Genomic DNA, 18,538 nt, shown 5'->3' with positions numbered 1-18,538 from the left:
ACAAAGCAGACCGAGATTTGAACTGGACAGGCCAAGTCAGGGAAGGGCTGGCACCATGGGAGAGCAGCGCCAGGTTTCAGAGCCCTGGGTGTGATTTACTAACCTTAACCCAAACCTAACTTTTAGGTCCTATTTAGAGCTTTACCCACTGAAGGCCATAAAACTAGTCTCCTTTGTTTCCTAGAACTGCACTGTCCCATACAGTAGCCGCCAGTCACACAGGACTGTTGAAAATTAAAGGTGACTAAAGATGAAATTAAAAATCAGTCCTTCAGTCACAGCTGGCACAGTTCAAGGGCTCAACAGCCACACTGGTGGCTCTTACACTGGGCAGCACAGATACAGAGCACTTCTATCACCCAGAACGCTCGATGTTTACCTGTTTCACTTTCACATGTAAGTCTCTGCTCCCTCGCAATGAATTTGTATATATGGTGTGAGGCAAGGATTCAGCTTCATTTCTTTGTTCCAAGTGCATATCAAATTACCCCCAGGGAAGCCATGATCCTTTCCTCATAAAATTTCAGTGGGGCCACCTCTGTCATAAATCAGGTGACCACACATGCAGGGTCTGTTCACAGACTTTCTTCTGTCCCAATGGTCCTTGTGCACAGACCACATTCACTGGAATGCTGGGGCATTTTAGTAAATCTTGTATCTCAGACCCCCATACCTGCTTCACCTAGAGCAGCCCCTTTGCATTCATATTATGTGAAGCTTTGACATAAGACTGCATTTTTTAAAAGAACCCCCTGAAAGAATTTAAGATGTTTTCAAGCCCTGTTTCGTAGAAAAGGAACCTGAACCTCAAAGAGGGAACAAAGTGGCCTCTTTAAGTTGGGAGGAGACCCCAGCCTTTCAATGTTGAACCCACACTGGTTCTGTCTCTCACCAGCATCATTCATTTATTCCAAAAAGGCTTGTTAATCATGCCTATGGCACACCAGGCCTGCTACCTACCTGCTGTGTGCCAGGCTGGCCCTCTCTCTCCCTGGAGCTCCCAGTCCCCAAAGAAAGTCACCAAAACCTGTGCCATCCCTAGATGCAGTGATAGCAGGGCAGCTTCCACTGTTCCAGCAGGAACCTTGTCTCAAGGGAGCAGCCCTGGACCAGGAGGCCAGGCCTACAACCTCCTCCTCCAGGCCTGCCTCAGAAACTGGAACCAAGATAGCACAGAGGGCAGGAAGGCCACAGATGAGGGAAGGCCCGGGGCCGTCACAAAGGATACGCACGGCCGCAGACAGAAGCTGTGAAGGAAAGAGCCCCCAGAGGCAGAAGAGCGGGGCACCCAGGGTCCCTGAGCCCAAGTGAGGCCCCCTAGTGAATGGCCACTGCCATGAGGACCGTGAGGCCACCTGGGACCCAGGAGCCCTGCCAGGCACTCTGCCATCTAGGGGAAGTCCACAAACCCCTGGCACAAAGGCGGAGGGAGGGGCTGTTTGCCAGGGGTCTGGCTCCCTCTGCTCTCTCTGGGCCGGACCTTGGCACCTGTTTATCCTGAGCAACCCTTGCAGGAGCTGGGCCTAGGGCTGCCCAAGTACCCAAAGCACTTAGACAAGCTACATCTCTGATTTCTACATGAAGTACTGTCAGCAGTTATGTTAAATGCTGGTAGTTAACTTTAAAAATTTGAGTGATGCTGCCCACTAGCTTGCAACCTCTAAATCTAAACAAACCAGTCTTTATTCTGCAAGGGCCATTGTTTAAGTATCAACCATATATGTCTAGCCCTGTGCTGTAGAGTTTACGAAGCAAGATAAGGTCCCTGCCCTGAGAAGTCCCCAGTGCTGGGCTCCCCAAAACAGCTCTTTACAGTCATAACACAGTGACGCTGTCATGCCAAATGCCTGCACACACACATACACACTCTTCTCCTCATAACCTGCTAAGGCCCAGATGTTACAGCCATTTTTGGAAGTGAGCCCAGACAGGTGGAGTGACTTACCTAAGATCACACCACTGAAGCTCCTTGGTAGAAGGGCTAGGACTCAAACCAGGGCTCCGCAGCCCAGTCTTGCTGTCTCACTGAATTGTGAGAGGCTTCCCACTGAGCTCCTCCCACTCCACAAAGGCAGATCCCAGAGGGAACAGGTTGCCACAAGCATGTACAGCACTGCCTGTCCCTCTACGCTGGTGCCAAACACCAGTGCCCGAGGACTGCCAGGCTGAGTAACCCAAACACCAAGGGGCCAGGGCAACTCCCTGAAGCTGCTCCATCCCCCAGGCAAAGCCCCCAGACCAGAGGCTCCGCATACACACACACCCACACACACACCCAGGCAAAGCCCCCAGACCAGAGGCCCCCCATACACACACACACACACACACACACACACACACACACACACACAGGCAAAGCCCCCATACCAGAGGCCCCCCCATACATACATACACACACACACACAGGCAAAGCCCCCAGACCAGAGGCCCCCCATACACACACACACACACACACACACACACACACAACACACACACAGGCAAAGCCCCCAGACCAGAGGCCCCCCATACACACACACACACACACACACGCAAAGCCCCACACCAGAGGCCCCCCATACACACACACACACACACACACACACACACACACAGGCAAAGCCCCCATACCAGAGGCCCCCCCATACATACATACACACACACACAGGCAAAGCCCCCAGACCAGAGGCCCCCCATACACACACACACACACACACACAACACACACACAGGCAAAGCCCCCAGACCAGAGGCCCTGCATACACACACACACACACACACAAACACACAGGCAAAGCCCCCAGACCAGAGGCCCCGCACGCACACACACACCTGGGGAAAGCCCCCAGACCAGAGGCCCTGCATACACACACACACACACACACACACACACACACACACACACACAGGCAAAGCCCCCAGACCAGAGGCCCCCCATACACACACACACACACACACACAACACACACACAGGCAAAGCCCCCAGACCAGAGGCCCTGCATACACACACACACACACACACACACACACACACACACACACAGGCAAAGGCCCCAGACCAGAGGACCTGTATACACACACACACAGAGGCAAAGCCCCCAGACCAGAGCTGTGGGACCAGGACAGGCACACATACACGCACACACACATACACATACATGCCCCAGGGGCCTTTCACCACCCAAAGTCACCAACCTGCCTTTGTAAGCGCCAAAGCCCTGCTGAGCCAGGCATGGAGAGAGGGCGACCAGCTGAAAGGTTCCCAGGGGCCATGGGAACCCAGGCCTGGAAAATGTTCCTCTCAGGGATCTAATGAGGCTACTTGCTGGGCAACAGCAGGCGGGAGAGGAGGTGCACAATAGACAGCACTGGGCCCAGGGATCTGGGCCCACCCAGGGACCCTGTCCAGCTTCTGCAACAAGCAGAGCAGTGGCAGGCAGGGCTGGGGGCTGGGAGGAAAGGCTGCACTCATCACTCCCTGAGGGACAGCCTGGGGACCCACCAGCAATGGGCACCTCCACGGCCAGCTCCTCTTCAGGAACCACCCGACCAAACCAGCCCTGCACCAGGGACGGCTCAAGGCCTCTCTGTCCAGTCACCAGTTCTGCTGGTCACTGGCTCAGCTGGCAACTGAGCGGCCCCCTCTGAGGCCCTGGATGAAGGAACTCCTTTGCTGTGTCTCCAAGAAATGAGCGTGCAGCCTGAGCTTGCACACTTCACTCTAAGTCCCGTCTCAGGTGATGCCAGCCCCTCCCTCCCTGTCACTCCCTCACCCCCTGCTCCGCCAGTCTGTCTGAACTCTGCACTAGGAGCGCAGATGTCACTTGGGGAAGTCAAGGCCCCTTTTCTGGAAGCACTGGAGTCCAGGGGCCCCTCACCACCATTCACATGTCACCATCACCCTGGGGGTGAGAGGCAGGGGGAGCAGCCCTGTTTTATAGAAGAACTGGACCCAAGTGTCCCATTGAGAGTGTTTCTTACTTCTGCTGGGCACTGCGCTCCCCCCTACTTGGTCTACCCTGGCTCAGGGGCCACATGACCCAGGTCTGGCTCACCAGTATAGTCTCTCTCAAGCCCCAGTGACTGGTTTAAGGATGGCCATGTAACCACAGCCACCTCAGCGAGTTTGAGTCCGTCGCTGAGCCCTGCAGAGATGTGTTTTCTTTTCAAGGTGGCCTGCAGCTGCTGGCAGCCACATGAGCCACCGCAGGGAGACAGCCCACCTGAAAACGAAGCCAACACAGTAAGCTGGAGAGAGAAGAGGCCTGAAGTACCCCAACCCCCTGGGTCCAGCTCTGCCTGACATTCAGACATCCTCCAGATATTCCAATTGCATGAGACCATCAGTACCTCTTCCAGTTGAAGCCAATTTGAGTCTGTGTCACTTGCAACTAAGAGTCCCAAGGTCCTTACTGGGCTTCCCACCCAGTTCATTACATCCAGGAAGACCTTGCTGCCCCTTGATGTACCCAGAGTCAGGGGAAAGCTCCCACTTAGCTCAGGGGTGACAGTGGGCACTGCAGACACAGCCAATCCTGGCTAAGACCTCCTCTAGAAGGGGGCTGGGCCAAGGAGAGGAAGCCCCCTCCCTCATACCTCTGTCACCAAGGCCCAGACTCCACACCCCAGGCTCAGCTAGGCTACAGAGGACCTGGGGCTGCAGGGAAGCAGGAGGCCCAGGCTACAAGAGGCTGGGGGCAGGGGTTCTCATATCCTCCCCAGTGGCCTCCAGAGACTCCTCTATGGGAGGAATCAGGGAACCCAAAGGCATAGTGAGGCTGAAATGGACCCCATGGGGGAATTACCCTTATTCCCCTGCGTGATCCTGCTGGGCTCTGAGCTCCCTGCAGCCTAGGTCCTGCGACAGAGTGGGGCAGACAACGCTGTTAACAAAATCTGCTGAGTGCTTACTGCGGGCCCAGTGCTGGGGGCTTTAAATCCACAGCTGAGTATGACTGGTGCCTCCACTTAATGGATGTGGAAACTGAGGCACAGACAGGCTCAGTCATTTGGCTGAGGTCACAAAGTTATTGGGAAAGTGCTGGGATTTGAACACAGGTCATCCGGGGGTGCCTCTCATCCTACCCATCACCCTCACAGTGCTGACATCCACAGAGCCCATAACATCTTAAAATGCCAACCCCTTCCTGCCCTCTCCTCTCAAGGCCCAGGGTAGATGGCAGGGAGCAAAGTGGACCTCATCAAGGTACCTCTCTCTGCCTTGCAGGGAGCAAGGTCAGACAGCCATGCCAGGGAGCCTCCTCTCACACAGCAAGACCCAGGAGGGCCTCTTCCTCCAGGAAGCCCTCTGAGCTACCCACATGCACCCTCTTCTCTCCTCCCTGCAAATGAGGCAGGAATGTGGTCTCCTTGCCAAGTGCTGCCTGGGGGCACAGGTTATTCAGCCAGAAAGCTGCTAGAAATAGGGGTCTGGAACCTCAAATTATGATACTCAGGGGTGCTCAGGAAGTCCTTCCCCAAAGGAACTGGCTGATGGAGCAGCACCCCCAGCCCTACCACACCCTGGGGAGTTCTAGACCACCCCCAGCTTTCACAGACACAGATGCATTACTCACTTCCTCACCCAAGTGGTGCAGGCAGAAACCCCTGCCTGGCTTCCTCTGGCCCAGCCTGGGCAGGCCCCAGAGCTGCACGGGGCCAGAGGCCCTGGTGGCCTGAAAAAAGGGAAGTGAGGAAATGCGGGGGAGTGCAGGCAGGCCTGAGGAGAGAAGCAGCCCCCCTCAGGCCCTAGGGCCCAGTCCCTGTGCCCAACCGCCCCAGGGTGACCACACTGCTGCCCCACCCACAGGCAGTCAGCTCCTGGTCACAGCGGATTTCATGTTTGCTGAGAGAGTCTCACGTTAAGGCCATTTCCCTCAGGAGACCCAGAGTTTTGTGAAGGAGAGTGAAGCGCTGCCTGCCCAGCACAGGCCTGGCCCTAATGCTCTTGCTGGCATGCAAGCTCCCCCTGCAGCCAGCACCGCTTCTCTGCCGCCACCGAGAGCCCCGCCTGCCCTCAGGCCTCTGGCGCCTCGGCTCCTGTGGGGCCCGGCCTCCTCCCGGCCCCTCTACCCAGGCAGGACCCCCTTAAGGACATCCCAGACCCCCGGCAGCACTCTAGCTTGTCAAGCACCACAGCGCCTGCCGGACCAGACTGTGTCCTGTAGCTGGGCCCTGGCAACAGCCTGAAGGACAGAGGGACAGACAGACAGATGGACGGGAGAGCCAACCAGGGGGAATCCTGCCCCAGGTAGAAACATCGAGTAAAGCAAGCAGGGCAGCTTTGGAAGGAGGAAGAGTCAGCCGCTAAGGCCGAAGGAGATGACAAGTGCTGAAGAGAGGGTCTCTCCCAGAGCAGGAAGTGCCTGCTGCCTCACCATCTGCCCAGGACGCCGGCCTGGAGGGCAGAGCCGTGGCTCGAATCCCAGGTCTGCTCCCACGGCCAGTGAGTGCCAGGTGCCTCACACTCTGGGCCTCACAAACTGAGGTACTGATACTCAGGTTGGGGGGAGGGTGAGATGTAGGTCATGATGGTGGACAGGCCACCTTTGTGGGGACAAAATGGCAGACAAACCCAGGGAGAAGGCTCAGTTCCCAGAGCTGCAGAAGCCCAACCATGGGGTCCAAAACAGAGAGACTGAGACATGGAGGGGGCATGTCAGACCCTTCACTTCATCTCCTCACCACCTGGTGAGAACCTGCAAAGCCACCAGGCAGGTGGCAAAAGCTAAAATCCCCCAATAACATGAGCCCCCAGCCAGCCCTGTTCCTCCTCATTGCTCCCCAAGAACCGTCCCCCAGGCTGCCCATGAGTCTTGGAGTCCAGAGACCTGTTCCATGTCCAGCTCTACCACCGACCCGCTCTGTGACCCTGGGCAAGGCTCTTGCCTGATCTGGGCCTCAGGGTCCCCTTTTACAAAGAATGGTTATGTCAGAGGCCCAGCTCTGGGCTAGACTGGGAGCAGAAGCTGAATCATAAAATGAAACGGACGGAAGAAAGGCTGGAGACAACAGCCCAGTGTTGTCACCTGGCCCCAGAAAGCTAATTCTAGGGGCGGGGAGGGAGTAATTCTTGGTACAGCTGAAATCTTCCCCTTCACTTTTCCTCTGGATTAACCATTACCCTAAGAACTCTCTCCTTTAAAATGCAAATACCTTGTTAACCCCTCACCCCCAAGGCTCTAGCTGCCAGGGATAGTTAATCAGTTTCCTTATCTCCTGTGCCAGTTCTAATGACAGTTAGTGACTGCCTGGGAAGTCCATTCATTCACTCATCTTGACAGAGATTCATGCATTCATTCCTTTAACAGATGTGAGCCAGCACCTTCTGTATGCCAGGTACCAGGATGGATGCCAAGAGGAAACTGCCCCCAGGCATAAGCTCCCAGAAGGCAGACACCTCAGCGCCCCTGCCCCAGGGCTCTGCACCCAGTGGGTGTTCAGGCCACAGTGCCTATTAACTGACTAACCAACCCACCAGGTCCCCTGTTGGAAAGAATAGTAGTATTTTCCCCACTTTTGTCTGAAAGGCCACTATTAGTGATTCATTCCTGAATGAAAACACTTTCATGCCTGTGTTTAAACATTTCTGATCCCTTCCCCCTTGATAAGAAAGGGAAAGTCTAGCCGGCCTTCAGGGACCTTACAGAGGTCATGATATTACCACTGGCTTCATGCTTTGCCCAGGGGCCTCTGAAACAGTGAGGCCAACGGTGAGGAGGCATGAATGGGGTGGGAGGTGGGAGAAGAGATCCATTTCACAAACCTGCAAACGGGTATAACTCAGAGTAACCAGTGAACTGAAGGAGCAAGAAGGATGTTAATTCAAGTGTTAATCTTGTGCTGCTAGTAGCCTGTTAAAGAGGCAGCAGAGCCCATAGAAGAGCAAGGCAGCTGCACTCATAAATAATACCAGGATGGTTTCCAAAGAGAGCGTGAAATAATGAAAGAACTCTCTTAAGTGCTGCAGTGGGGTAAGTCCTTTCTAAGCTGACATAAAACCTACCAGCCATAATGAAAAGAATGATCATTTCAATTACATTTTTTTTAATGTACTACATAGAAAAAGCATATCAAAAGCAGAATCAAAAGATGAATGAGAGATTAGGGAAACATTTGCAACTCTTACCACAAGGAACTAATCTCCTTCAGATATAAAAAGCTCCTACAAATCAAAAAGAAAAAGAGAAGGGGAACAGAAAATTCATAGAAAAGCAATACGAATGGCTCTTAAAAATTTGGAAAGAAGCCGATCTCATCCATGATCAAGAGAAACACAAATTAAAACTACTGCAGAAAACCATTTTTACCTATCCGATCGGCAAGGATCAAAGCATTTCACCAATCTGTGTTGCCAGGCTCGGGGGAAACAGGCACTCACTACCCCCCTGGCAGGAGTGTGATTCATAGTAAGCCCTGGGGAGGGCAATTTAGTCATATTTAACAGAGTCACTAATGTACACACACAGCAAAATCTTTTGACCTAGCAAATCTACTCAAGTAATTTATCCTAAACTTTTACATGTGTGAAGTGACATGTGTACAAGATTATTCATTGCAGCATCATGTGTAATAGCACAAGACTGAAAACAACATGTCCATCCACTGGGGGTTGGTGAGATAATCACAATATGTCCTTACTGTGGCATACTATGCAGCTGTCCAAAAGGCTGTGGTTGCTGGAACTGTACTGTCGCAAGGCACCGTGGGAAAAACCCACATGGCAGCAGCATTGCCTGGAATGGGCAACAGCAGAACCAGGACAGAAAAACCACAACTGCTGCTTTGACAGAGTGAAAAACCAAAACTGTTGTTTGACAGGGAACAAATCTTACTTCTCCTCATTTTCAGTTTCTGTTTCTATTATCATAATGCAGCCTGTGCAACTGAGAAAGAGTTTTCAGTAGAATAAGGGAGATCTACTGTATACATAGTGCTTCTAGTTAGCTGTGTACTGTATTGTATACTTAAAATTTTTTTCTATGTGGGTGGCCTTATTTGAAGGGTTCTTATCACACAAAAATAATAATAAATGAATAGGGCAAGAAGAAACATTTGGAGGTGAGGGGTAAGTTTATGGCACGGACTGTGCTGATGGTTTCACAGGTAGATAATTACGTCCAAACTCATCAAGTTGTATATATTAGATATGCACAGCTTGTTGTATGTCAATCATACCTCAATAAAGTGGTTTTAAAAATAAATTACAAAGAAAAAACTCCAGGAGAAAACTTCAGAGGACAATATAAGATGATTGATGGATTGACATTGTAAGTGTAATATATTAACATGGGAAGATGTGTTCCTGGCATGTTCAGTGGGTTGTATGTGTGTATACATATACATATACAAGTATGTATGTGAATAGACAAAAAATAAATAGAACCCATGAAAAAAGAAAGAAAGAAAAAAGCCAGCCTCGGGTCCCATGTCTAAGTTACATGACCCCTGGATGTTACTTACCCTGTGTCTCCGTTTCCTCATTTTAAAAAAGGGAGAATAACGTTCTGACCACCCAGGGCTTCAAGAGGATTCGGTGTGGATAAGGCACGCAGAGTGCTGAGGCTGCACCTGGCACAAAGCTCCCACGTCAAGATGACAAGTATCATCAATCTGGCAGAAAGGGCTGTGAGGTCCAGGGCGGGCCCAGAACCCGTCCCTTCCCCTCTAGCTCAGCCTGGTCATGAGTCACAGCACTGCAGGGGTCAGTGAGCCATGGCCCCCACTCTGCCCTGGGAGTGGCCTAGCCTCTGGGGGTGGATGAGCAGTGGCCAGCAATGCAGGGCTCCTTTCTGGGGCCATGAGCAGCAACAGAGGCTGACACCTCCCACGTGCTGCCTAGTTGGGCCGCAAGAAAGCAGGTATCCACCCAACCTGGGGTCGGGGGGAGGTGGGGATGTGGATGTGAGCCAAAGAGAGCTCCCAGGTGGCATGCCAGGCAGCACTGGGCCCTCACCCCAAAACTTCCAGGCCTGCTGAGAGGAGAGAAAGCAGAACACCCAGCCCTGAAGACAAGCCCTGCAAACTTTGAACCCAACCTGAAAGACACACAAGGCAGAAAACCAGCCAAGCTTGCATCCCTGACTGGCCGTCTCCCTCCTCGGAGAACAGCCACCAGCAAACCTGCTGAGAACCAGCTAGGCCCTTTCATCCTGCCCCAGGGTCGGGGTGGGGTTGCTCTCACTCTAGTTCTAGCCCGGGATGGATTCTGGGATCCTCACTTACTTGTCCAAAGCCCCTTGGCTGGGAAACCGTAGAGCTGGGCTTCAAACCCGGGCCTGTCCTACTCTGAGGCCCAGGTTCTCTCCACCCTCTGCCAGCATTTCCTGGGGTATGCTCTGCCCAGTGTGGGAATGTGAGCAGCTACCCATACACAGCCACTCACTCCCACACCAGTTTCTGGTCACAGGCAGTGCAGTGCCTGACCCTCTTCCTCCTCCTCCTTTACAGATTCCTTGCACACATTAACAAATTAAAGTATCTAGATGCCCTGTAGGAAAGAACACAGCTAAACAGTTCCCAGGCTTTCTTGATCATGGGACTCTGTCTGCACTAATCTCAAAGGAACCCCCTTTGGGAACTGCTGACTTTGGCAGTCTCCAAAACAGCTCAGAACTCCTCCCGGGGAAGCCCCCCAACTCCCAAGGCCGCTGTAGTGTGGAGAGGCACTGTCCTCCCCTTTTCTGACAGCCTAGGAGCTCTTTCAGCCTGGGGGCCACACCTTCACCTGACCCTGGGTTGGGCTGGATGGGTTCATGGGGGAGGACAAGCCCTGTAACAGCTTGTGAGCCAGGGGCCAGCCCTGAGCTTAGCTCCAGGTGGGGAGAGGCAAAGATGAGAGGAGAGGTCTGGGCACACAGCCCCTGCCCTCGGGCAGTTTTTAGTTTGGGAAGCAATTTGCTCTGGGAAGAGAGAGCAAGAGAGAGTTCAAAGTACCAACCTGGAAAAGACCCCCTATTGTACTTCCTGCTTCTCCATGCAATGCGAGGAGGTGGTCCACCTACCTGGGTCTCCCTACCTGCCACAGGCAAAGCAGTGCAAGGGACAGAGTCCTGGGCTGAATGTTGGGAGACCCACGGTGTAACCTGAGCTGTCTCTCACCCTCTCTGGGCCTCCAGGGTCTATGAGTCCCTTCCCACTCAGCTAGCAGAGAAGCTAGCCACAGAGAGGTCAGTAAGAAAAGCAGAAAGCAGATGGAGAGGCCCCCTTGCCCAGAATTCAGCAGGCTGTGGCCTGCCCCAGTCATTCATGGAGCCCAGTGAGGCATCACTGTCTAGTCAGGCCCCCAAAACCACTGCCTAGCCCAGAGGCCCGTAATTTGGCTCCTGCAGCACCAGTCACCAGAGTCCTCGGTCCTAACTCAAGGCGCTCGTGCTCACACCCACAGCCCCAGAGCTCCCTGACAACCTGAGCAAGGCAAAGGGGACATGTGAGGGACAGGTGGCTGCCTGGTGACACCCGCCAAGAGCCCTTCTGCAGGAAAAGCGGCCCCAGCCCACCTTCCCCGACCACAACCACAGCCTGGCTTCTGGAGCCACACCCAAACAGGGGCTCAGGAGGTCCTTCCCACACTGCCCCTGGAGCCAAGCCCCCTACTTCTGGTCACTCAGGCCTTCCTTCAACAATCTTGCCTTCCGGAGCCAGGCTCCGGCCATGCACAAGGGAGCCCCTGTGATGGGCCTCGGTCCACAGCAGCCCCATGCCTCCCCAACCCAAGCCTCCTCTTGGCACAGTCCACCAGGGCTCTCTGAGCCTGTCTGGGACCCCAAGAACACCAAGCCCGGTCCTGCTCACCGCCGGCCAAATACTCCTGCAGGCCTTCCTGAGGCCTTCTCCATGGCTGCGTGATTTGACTGATTTTGGTTCCCCAAACAAGCTCCACCCTTTCGTCTCCAGGATCCACAGCCTCAAAGCACTATCTACCTCCCCACCCATAAACTCCCTCTGCCTGGCAAACTCCTGCCCACCCTTTAGAGCCAGGCTCAGCTGCCACCTCCTCCAGGAGGGCTGCCCAATCTCCTCCTAATGTGAATTCAGGGCCTGCCTGGCTTTCTCCTGTGCCTGCCCTTCCCGTGGAAGCACAGAGGACATGGCCTGTCACTGCCTGGCTACATGGCGCCTCCCTCAGGGCTAACATCTGGCCACACACTGCCCAGCTTTCAGAATCCAACACTTCCTGTCATGTTGGGGACACTCGAACCTTAAACTCCAATGGCTGAGTCAAACGCAGCCCACACTGAACTGGCAGTCAGGGGCTAGGCCCCAATCTGGTGTCCCCGGTTCCATCCGCATGAGCTCTGGCAGTCACCTGCCTCTCAGGCTTCCGTCTCTCACCTGAGCAGTGGAGATGCAAATGTTCCCCCGCTCATCAGCCTATTCTGGCAGTGAAATGACTTCATGGCTATAAAGCACCTCCTAAATCCAGAAACTCTGCACATGGAAGGGTGCCAACCTTACCGTGCTGTTTCAACCACAGGGAAACAGGCCCCAGCTTGGGGGCCCTGCCCCTCCAGCAGGGCTCAGGGGTGCCTGCCCTCGCCAGACACCAGCCAAGGTGCAGAGGCCACAATGGGCAAGACACACACAGGGTCCCTTGTGGAACTACTGTTGGGGGTCGGCAGGATGTGTAATAAATGAGCCACATGAGAACAAGAAATGCCTGATGGGCAAGGGTACAGCCTCAGGCCAGGCAGGTAGGAAGGCAGAAAAGCCTAGTGGTTGAGCAAACAGGCTATGAGACCCAACGTGTAACACCCAAGGGGCTGTGTGACCATGGACATGTTAATTAACCACTCTGGGCCTCTGTTTCCTCACACAGAATGGGCTGGTGATGCTAGGGAATGCTCAGGCCTTACAGAGGCTGGCACACAGGGAGTACCATCCCATGGGGTCACTTCAACCGGTTCCAAACACAAGGGGTGGGCAGCCTGAAAAACTTGACATCAACAGGCACTGGGGAACACACTTCAGGACCCAAGGGTCTCAGTCTGACTTCCTGTGGGCCCCCAGAAGGCAGTTCTCTTGCCTTCCCCCCCACCCGCACAACAAAAGGATGCAGAAGTGCTGGCCCCTGCCCCAGGCCCTGCTGGGCACTAATGTACCCCTCCCCAGGGGACCTGAGCAGTGGCTCCAGGAAGTCTGGGTGATTCAAAAGAGGCTGCCTCCCCACTAGCTCCGGTTCCCCATTAAAGTACCACCTCCAGCAAACTTCAAGGGGCTCCTCCTCCCTGAGCCACATGGGGCCCAAGGGAGACAAGTGGAGGAGGCCAGGAGCAGGGACAGAAGACCTGGAGGCCCCTGGGCCACACCCAGGGAAATGCGCAGGAGGCGGAGTCAGCCGTGGCTCCTGTAGAGATGCAGAGACTGAAGCTGGCCCCTAATCCACACCCCCAGTGAGTGAGATCCCAAACGTGCCTCCAACACAGCTCCAAACAGGAAAATGCACACTAGCCCCAAGGCTGGGGTGTTCTCTGGGCCTCAGTTTCCCCATCTGTGCAGAGGGGCTGTGCCCTAGGATTCTGGGCCACCCCCTGCTCAGCCAGCAACACCAGGAACCGGCTGCACCCAAGGGAGTGAGACTGAGGCACTTCCAACAGCCAGGAAATGCTCCCGAGGCAGCGAGAAGGGCCTGGATCCTGACAAAGTTGCCCTCATCAGGTTTCTCTGCGTCCCAAGAGCTCAGTGGCGGCACCACCACTACAAGCACCCCGAGGGCCTACTGTTCCCCACAAGCCAAGCCTGCCGTGCCGCAGGCAGACCCGAGCCTCCTCCCTGGGGCCGGAGCGCTCCGCCCATCACCTCCAGCCTGGCCTAGGAGGGATGGAGGAGGTGGTCCTCAGGGGCCAGGAACATGCAGAGTCCTGGGGCACCTGCAACCAAGTCCTCGATTTGCTTTTCCCTCGGGCACAGTCGTGGAGTAATTCATTCCGATGGTTCACGTGGGACAGGCCTTCAGGGAGGAAGGGGAAAGAATGCTCCTGGTGTTCCCCCCACGGATGCCAGTGAGGGGGAGGCTCCACATGGAGCCAAGGAGGGGAAGCTGCCAAGGGGACGGACTTGGGGGCTGGAAGAACCCTGAAGAGCCCTCACATGGTAACACAAGCCAGGAGAGGGTGCAGGGAGGAGAAGCACCTCAGCAGAGAGGACCGCAGGGGCAGACAGACAGCCAAGATAAGCCAGACTACTGACCAGGTTGGAGGCCGGCTCAGGGCACATAGGGGCCCTACAAGGCAGGGCTGAGGGGGAGAGGCAGCCAGGACCAGGAGCACCCCAGCAGCCAGGAGAGGGGTTCAAGCATGACCCCAGACAGAGAAACTGACCACAATCCCCGTGCCAGAGACAGGAGGGTCACCAAAGAGGAACTCTGCCCACCTCTGGCCCCACCCCACCCCACCCCCTAGAGACCTCCAGGGCAAGGGCAGGGGCAATGGAAAGGGGGAGACCAGGGAATCGAAGGTGCAGCAGGTCTGTGCCCAGGACTGGGCAATGCCCCAGCCGTGATGTGGCCAGCTGTAAAGTCCATAAGCAGGTCAAGCCAAATGTCAATGGCTACTGGGTGGGCACCATGCGACCCTCCTTGGGCGGAAAGGGTGAGGAGGCCAAGTGGGTAAATGGAGACTCTGTAAGCCAGGTTTTGGGTGAAGGCAGAGCCAAAGGGCCACCAGGCAGAGGGCAAGGGGGGCAGGAGTCCCCACACATAGGTTGGAGAGCTCCAGCCACTACCAGCGGACCTCTAGGCCTGAGCTTACTGATCTCAGACAGCTGGGAAGTGCTCTTCACATATTTAAGTCTTCCAGCAACCTGCATGGGCACTGCCACTCCACAGACAGGAAACCGAGGAAGGGGGCAATAGCAATTAGCCCCAGGGCTGCAGGCTACCAGGGGGGCCCCTTGCCTGGCCCTGCCCACCCTCATCTCCCAGGTTTTTCTATGGGATGTCCACCTTCCCAACCAAGGCAGCAGAATGCAGAGGAGAGCCCCAAACACAGCTATATGACAGCAATAATGACAAACACCTCCACTTGAGCAGTGGCTCCGCTGTGCCAGGAACAGTCTGGGTGTCCCCTTGTTGTTTAATCCTGTAACCACAAGCAGCCCATTTTACAGATGCAAAAAACTGGGCCAATCCTTTACTCATCTCACACACTGGAAGGAGGCAGAGTGGGGCCTGAACACAGGCCACCAGAGTGTCACCTGACTCTGCATGGTGGTAGAGGACTGGACCTGACGCCCTACAGACGCTTCTCCGTCTGGTATTCAGATGCCACAGCGGTCTCATTCACTACACCAAGCTAACTCCAGCCCTTGGCTACATAGGTCTTTTTTCACACAGTGAACACCTGGAAGGGCCACCATCAGCATTCCCTCCCATCCCCAAGACCCAGTCAGTCCCACAGCAGCTAGAACTGGCCACTTGGTTCAGGTACCCAGTGTGACCCACTCCACTTGCTCCCTCAGAGGCCCTGGAACTTTCCCAGCTGGGTTAAGCATTACCCTCCACCTGAACAATGGGATCTGGAAAATTGCCCTCAGCCCATGTGAATGTGCCCCACACCTCCTTCCTCCTGGGCAGGAGGAGGGAAGTACGGGACAGCACTGGGCACGGGCCACCACCACCTTCTGCTGTTCCCTGGTAGTAGCAGGAGGGCAAGCCACAGAGAACCCAAGGGCTGGGTCATCTACCTCCCAGCTCAGGCAGGACTCCAGCACATGTTCCAGAACACAGGGTCCAGCTGGGGTGAAGCCCTGACTCTGCCCCAGCCACCCCTCAGTGGGTGCAGCCCCAATGTCAGGCCAGGCCCAGGTGCAGGGCTCCCTCAAGGAACCTGTTCCTCATTCCACCACTGAGGACCACCCCCATTGACCCTCCAAAGCCCCCCAGAGCCCCTGTCCAGCTCTGCCCCACTAAGTCTCTCCAGAGACAAGGCACAGGGTCCCCAAATTGGCAGTTCTCCATGACATACCATGTGTGACTGGACACCCCCGGGACCCGCTCACTGTGTGACCCTGCTCAAGGAGGTGCCTTGCTGGGCATCTGTCCTTTCTGTAAACTGAAAGGTAGGGGCACTGGGGAGGAGGCCGGAAATTGGTTAAGCCTGTCACTACAAACTCGACGGGGGATGAATGTCCCCAAAGTGAGTCAAGTCAGACCTGCATCTCCTCTTGAAAAGCACCTTGGCTTGCTTGTTTGGAGGCTCCATCCGCCCCATCCCACTTCTCACCGCCCACAGGAAGACTCCCTCTTCCCAGCCCCACTCCCAGCAAAGAGGCCTTGCAAGACCCTCTCTCGTCCCCACCACCAGACTATGGCTGCCAGCAAACAGCCATTTCTTGTCAATAAAATACCACAGGATATTCTTCCCCCATAAAGTTGGCACCTTCCCTTCTGAAGACTGAGAATCCAGAATGATCTGTGAGCCTGCCCACCTCCACACCTCACACCAGGAGCCACAGGAAAACCCCAGAAAGCCCAGGGCCTGTCTGGAGGTGGGAACCAGCAGCCTGGTCAGCACTGAAGCACTGCAAGGCGCTCAGAGGACAACTTCCCGCACTGTCACCCTCAGAGACGCCTGCCCTTCTGGCAGGGCCAATCACTGGGCACTTCCTCTTAAGACTGCTCACTTTTCATTTCAGTATCTTTAGCCTTGTCTAAGGCAAAAATACATTCATGAAATCACAGATTAAAGATCCTATTTACAGATCATTTTTCTGAAACATATTAAAATAAATGCCTAACAATTTTAAACATGTTCTTCCACATATGGGCTAAAACCACCCAAGGGTCCCCCAGTGGGGCAGGACTCCCCACTGTGAGAAAGGCTGCTCTAACCACCCACATCGTCCACCCACACATCTGTGGCCAATGGCCCACAGTCACACAGCCTAACAGGCAGGGCCGGCCAGGACTCTGGCCACCCCTCCAGGCCGTGAGACCAGGGTCCCTGTCCCTGGGAGGACCAGCCCTCTGCTCTACTCACTCCCCCCTACCCTCTCCCCCAAGGGCTGGCCTGGGAGGAAGTGCCCAATGCCAGCTGTCCTGAACCCCATGTGGTGACGCGGAAACGAGGCCCCTGCTTCTCCCTGTGTCTGGGTACATGTGTTTGAGCATGCAGGAAGACCCAGAAGGACCCGCCCCTGATGGTCCACATGGTCCCCGGGGCCTGGGGTTGGAAGGGAAAGGGAGACTACTCCATTATCTTGAGGCATCTTGGTTCTCTGTCCCTTGGTCATGTATCACTTTCAGGGCTTTCCTTTGTTTATGTCTTTAAATCTAACAAAATAAGTTCAATTGCCCTTCCCTTCATAATACTGTCACTGAGAAAAAAACAGTTTACTTGTAAATGTAAAATCACAATCTTGCAAAGAAGTGAGAACATATACGTCTGTGGTTTGTAGAATACTGACAGAACAAGCCACGTGGGCACTGCCACAGTAATGGCTCCTTCCTGTCAGGCTGGGTAACGCCAGTGACAGGTGTCTCTGGTCCTTTGTCCAGGAACTGCTCCACCCAGCTTTCTGCCCAGGAGGCTCCAGAGACTCCCCACCTGCAGTCCAGATCCCGTCCATCTACTCCCAGGCCAGGTCCCCCTGGTGGGGGCCTGCCCAGAGCTCCCCTCAGGCCCAGGCCACCAGGACACACGGAGCCCCATCCCCACAGCTCGCTTTACCTGGCTTTCCTCCAGGGCCTCTTGGCAGCCAGGCCAGGTTCTGAGCCAGCTTGGGGGTTGTCCGGCCCTCGCCTGCCCCCTCCTCAGCCAGAGTCCAGGCTCACACATGTGGAGGCGCCTTCCACCGGCTACCTAATGAGAGTGAGTCACATCTGGGACCCACAACTTCCTGCTCCGGGGAGGCAGCAGCACAAAGGCTAAACGCTGAAGCCTCAGCTCAGCGCCTCCGGGGTGTAGGGGGGTCCCCTCTCCCAGCTGCAGCAGAGCCCTCAACAGGAATGGGGGCAGCCGTCAGGCCAGGTTCCTGGCTCCAATGACTTCACAGAAATAGGAAGCTTTAAGATGGAACAATTCTCAAAAAGTAAAAATAAAGCAAGCACCAAAAACCTCCATTAGAAGCCAGAGAAGACCTCTGGAGGCAAGGAGTAAATGCATCCTTAATGAGCAATTAGAGGCAAGAGCAGCCTGGCATGGAACCTCATCCTGGCTCTGCCACTCACAGACTGGCCCTGAGCCTCAGTTTCCCCATGCAGTGAGGATGCTTTATCTGTCTTTGAGGGGGATGGTCTGAGAGGTCAAAGTTCTCCAGTCCAGCTGCTGCCTTCCCAGCTGCCTCCATGACAGGACCAGGCCAAAGCGCATGCCTAGAGCTCCTATTCCAAACAGCCCAAGCCCCCAGAGAACCCAGCATTCCTGGGCCCCAGAGGCCAGGAATCAAACCCCAGATCCCCTTCTGCTTTGCCAGGCCAGTTTCCCCACTGGGATCATGGGGTTCTAGTTGGCAAGGAAGCAGACTAGGAAGGCTGGCAAGCAGGAATACCTCCCAAGACAGTGGAGAGAGTTCCTGAGGGAGCCCTCTGCACATGTGATATGGGGTCCTGGGATCATTTTCT

At 55.0% G+C, this 18,538-nt stretch overlaps 1 protein-coding gene across 13 annotated transcripts in view; it reads right to left on the bottom strand.

Moving 5' to 3' along the window:
- Positions 1-18,538, bottom strand: part of ADCY7 (adenylate cyclase 7) — a 56,523-nt gene that overhangs the window by 26,417 nt on the left and 11,568 nt on the right. The window contains exon 1 of one of the 13 annotated variants that reach the window (XM_017676534.3): positions 17,646-17,789. The exons of 8 other annotated variants lie outside the window; for them this stretch is intronic. The gene's annotated coding sequence lies outside the window, so the exon portion shown is untranslated. Of the gene's footprint in view, positions 1-9,441; positions 9,464-10,203; positions 10,225-11,772; positions 11,870-16,355; positions 16,503-17,645; positions 17,790-18,538 lie in introns of those variants that run through there. 4 more of the 13 variants (XM_037001424.2, XM_037001427.2, XM_073225789.1 and 1 more) reach the window with 4 other exon arrangements.

Source organism: Manis javanica, chromosome 17 (genome assembly GCF_040802235.1).
Source record: "Manis javanica isolate MJ-LG chromosome 17, MJ_LKY, whole genome shotgun sequence".
Taxonomy (NCBI): domain Eukaryota; kingdom Metazoa; phylum Chordata; class Mammalia; order Pholidota; family Manidae; genus Manis; species Manis javanica.
This window is presented reverse-complemented; position numbering and strand designations above follow the sequence as displayed.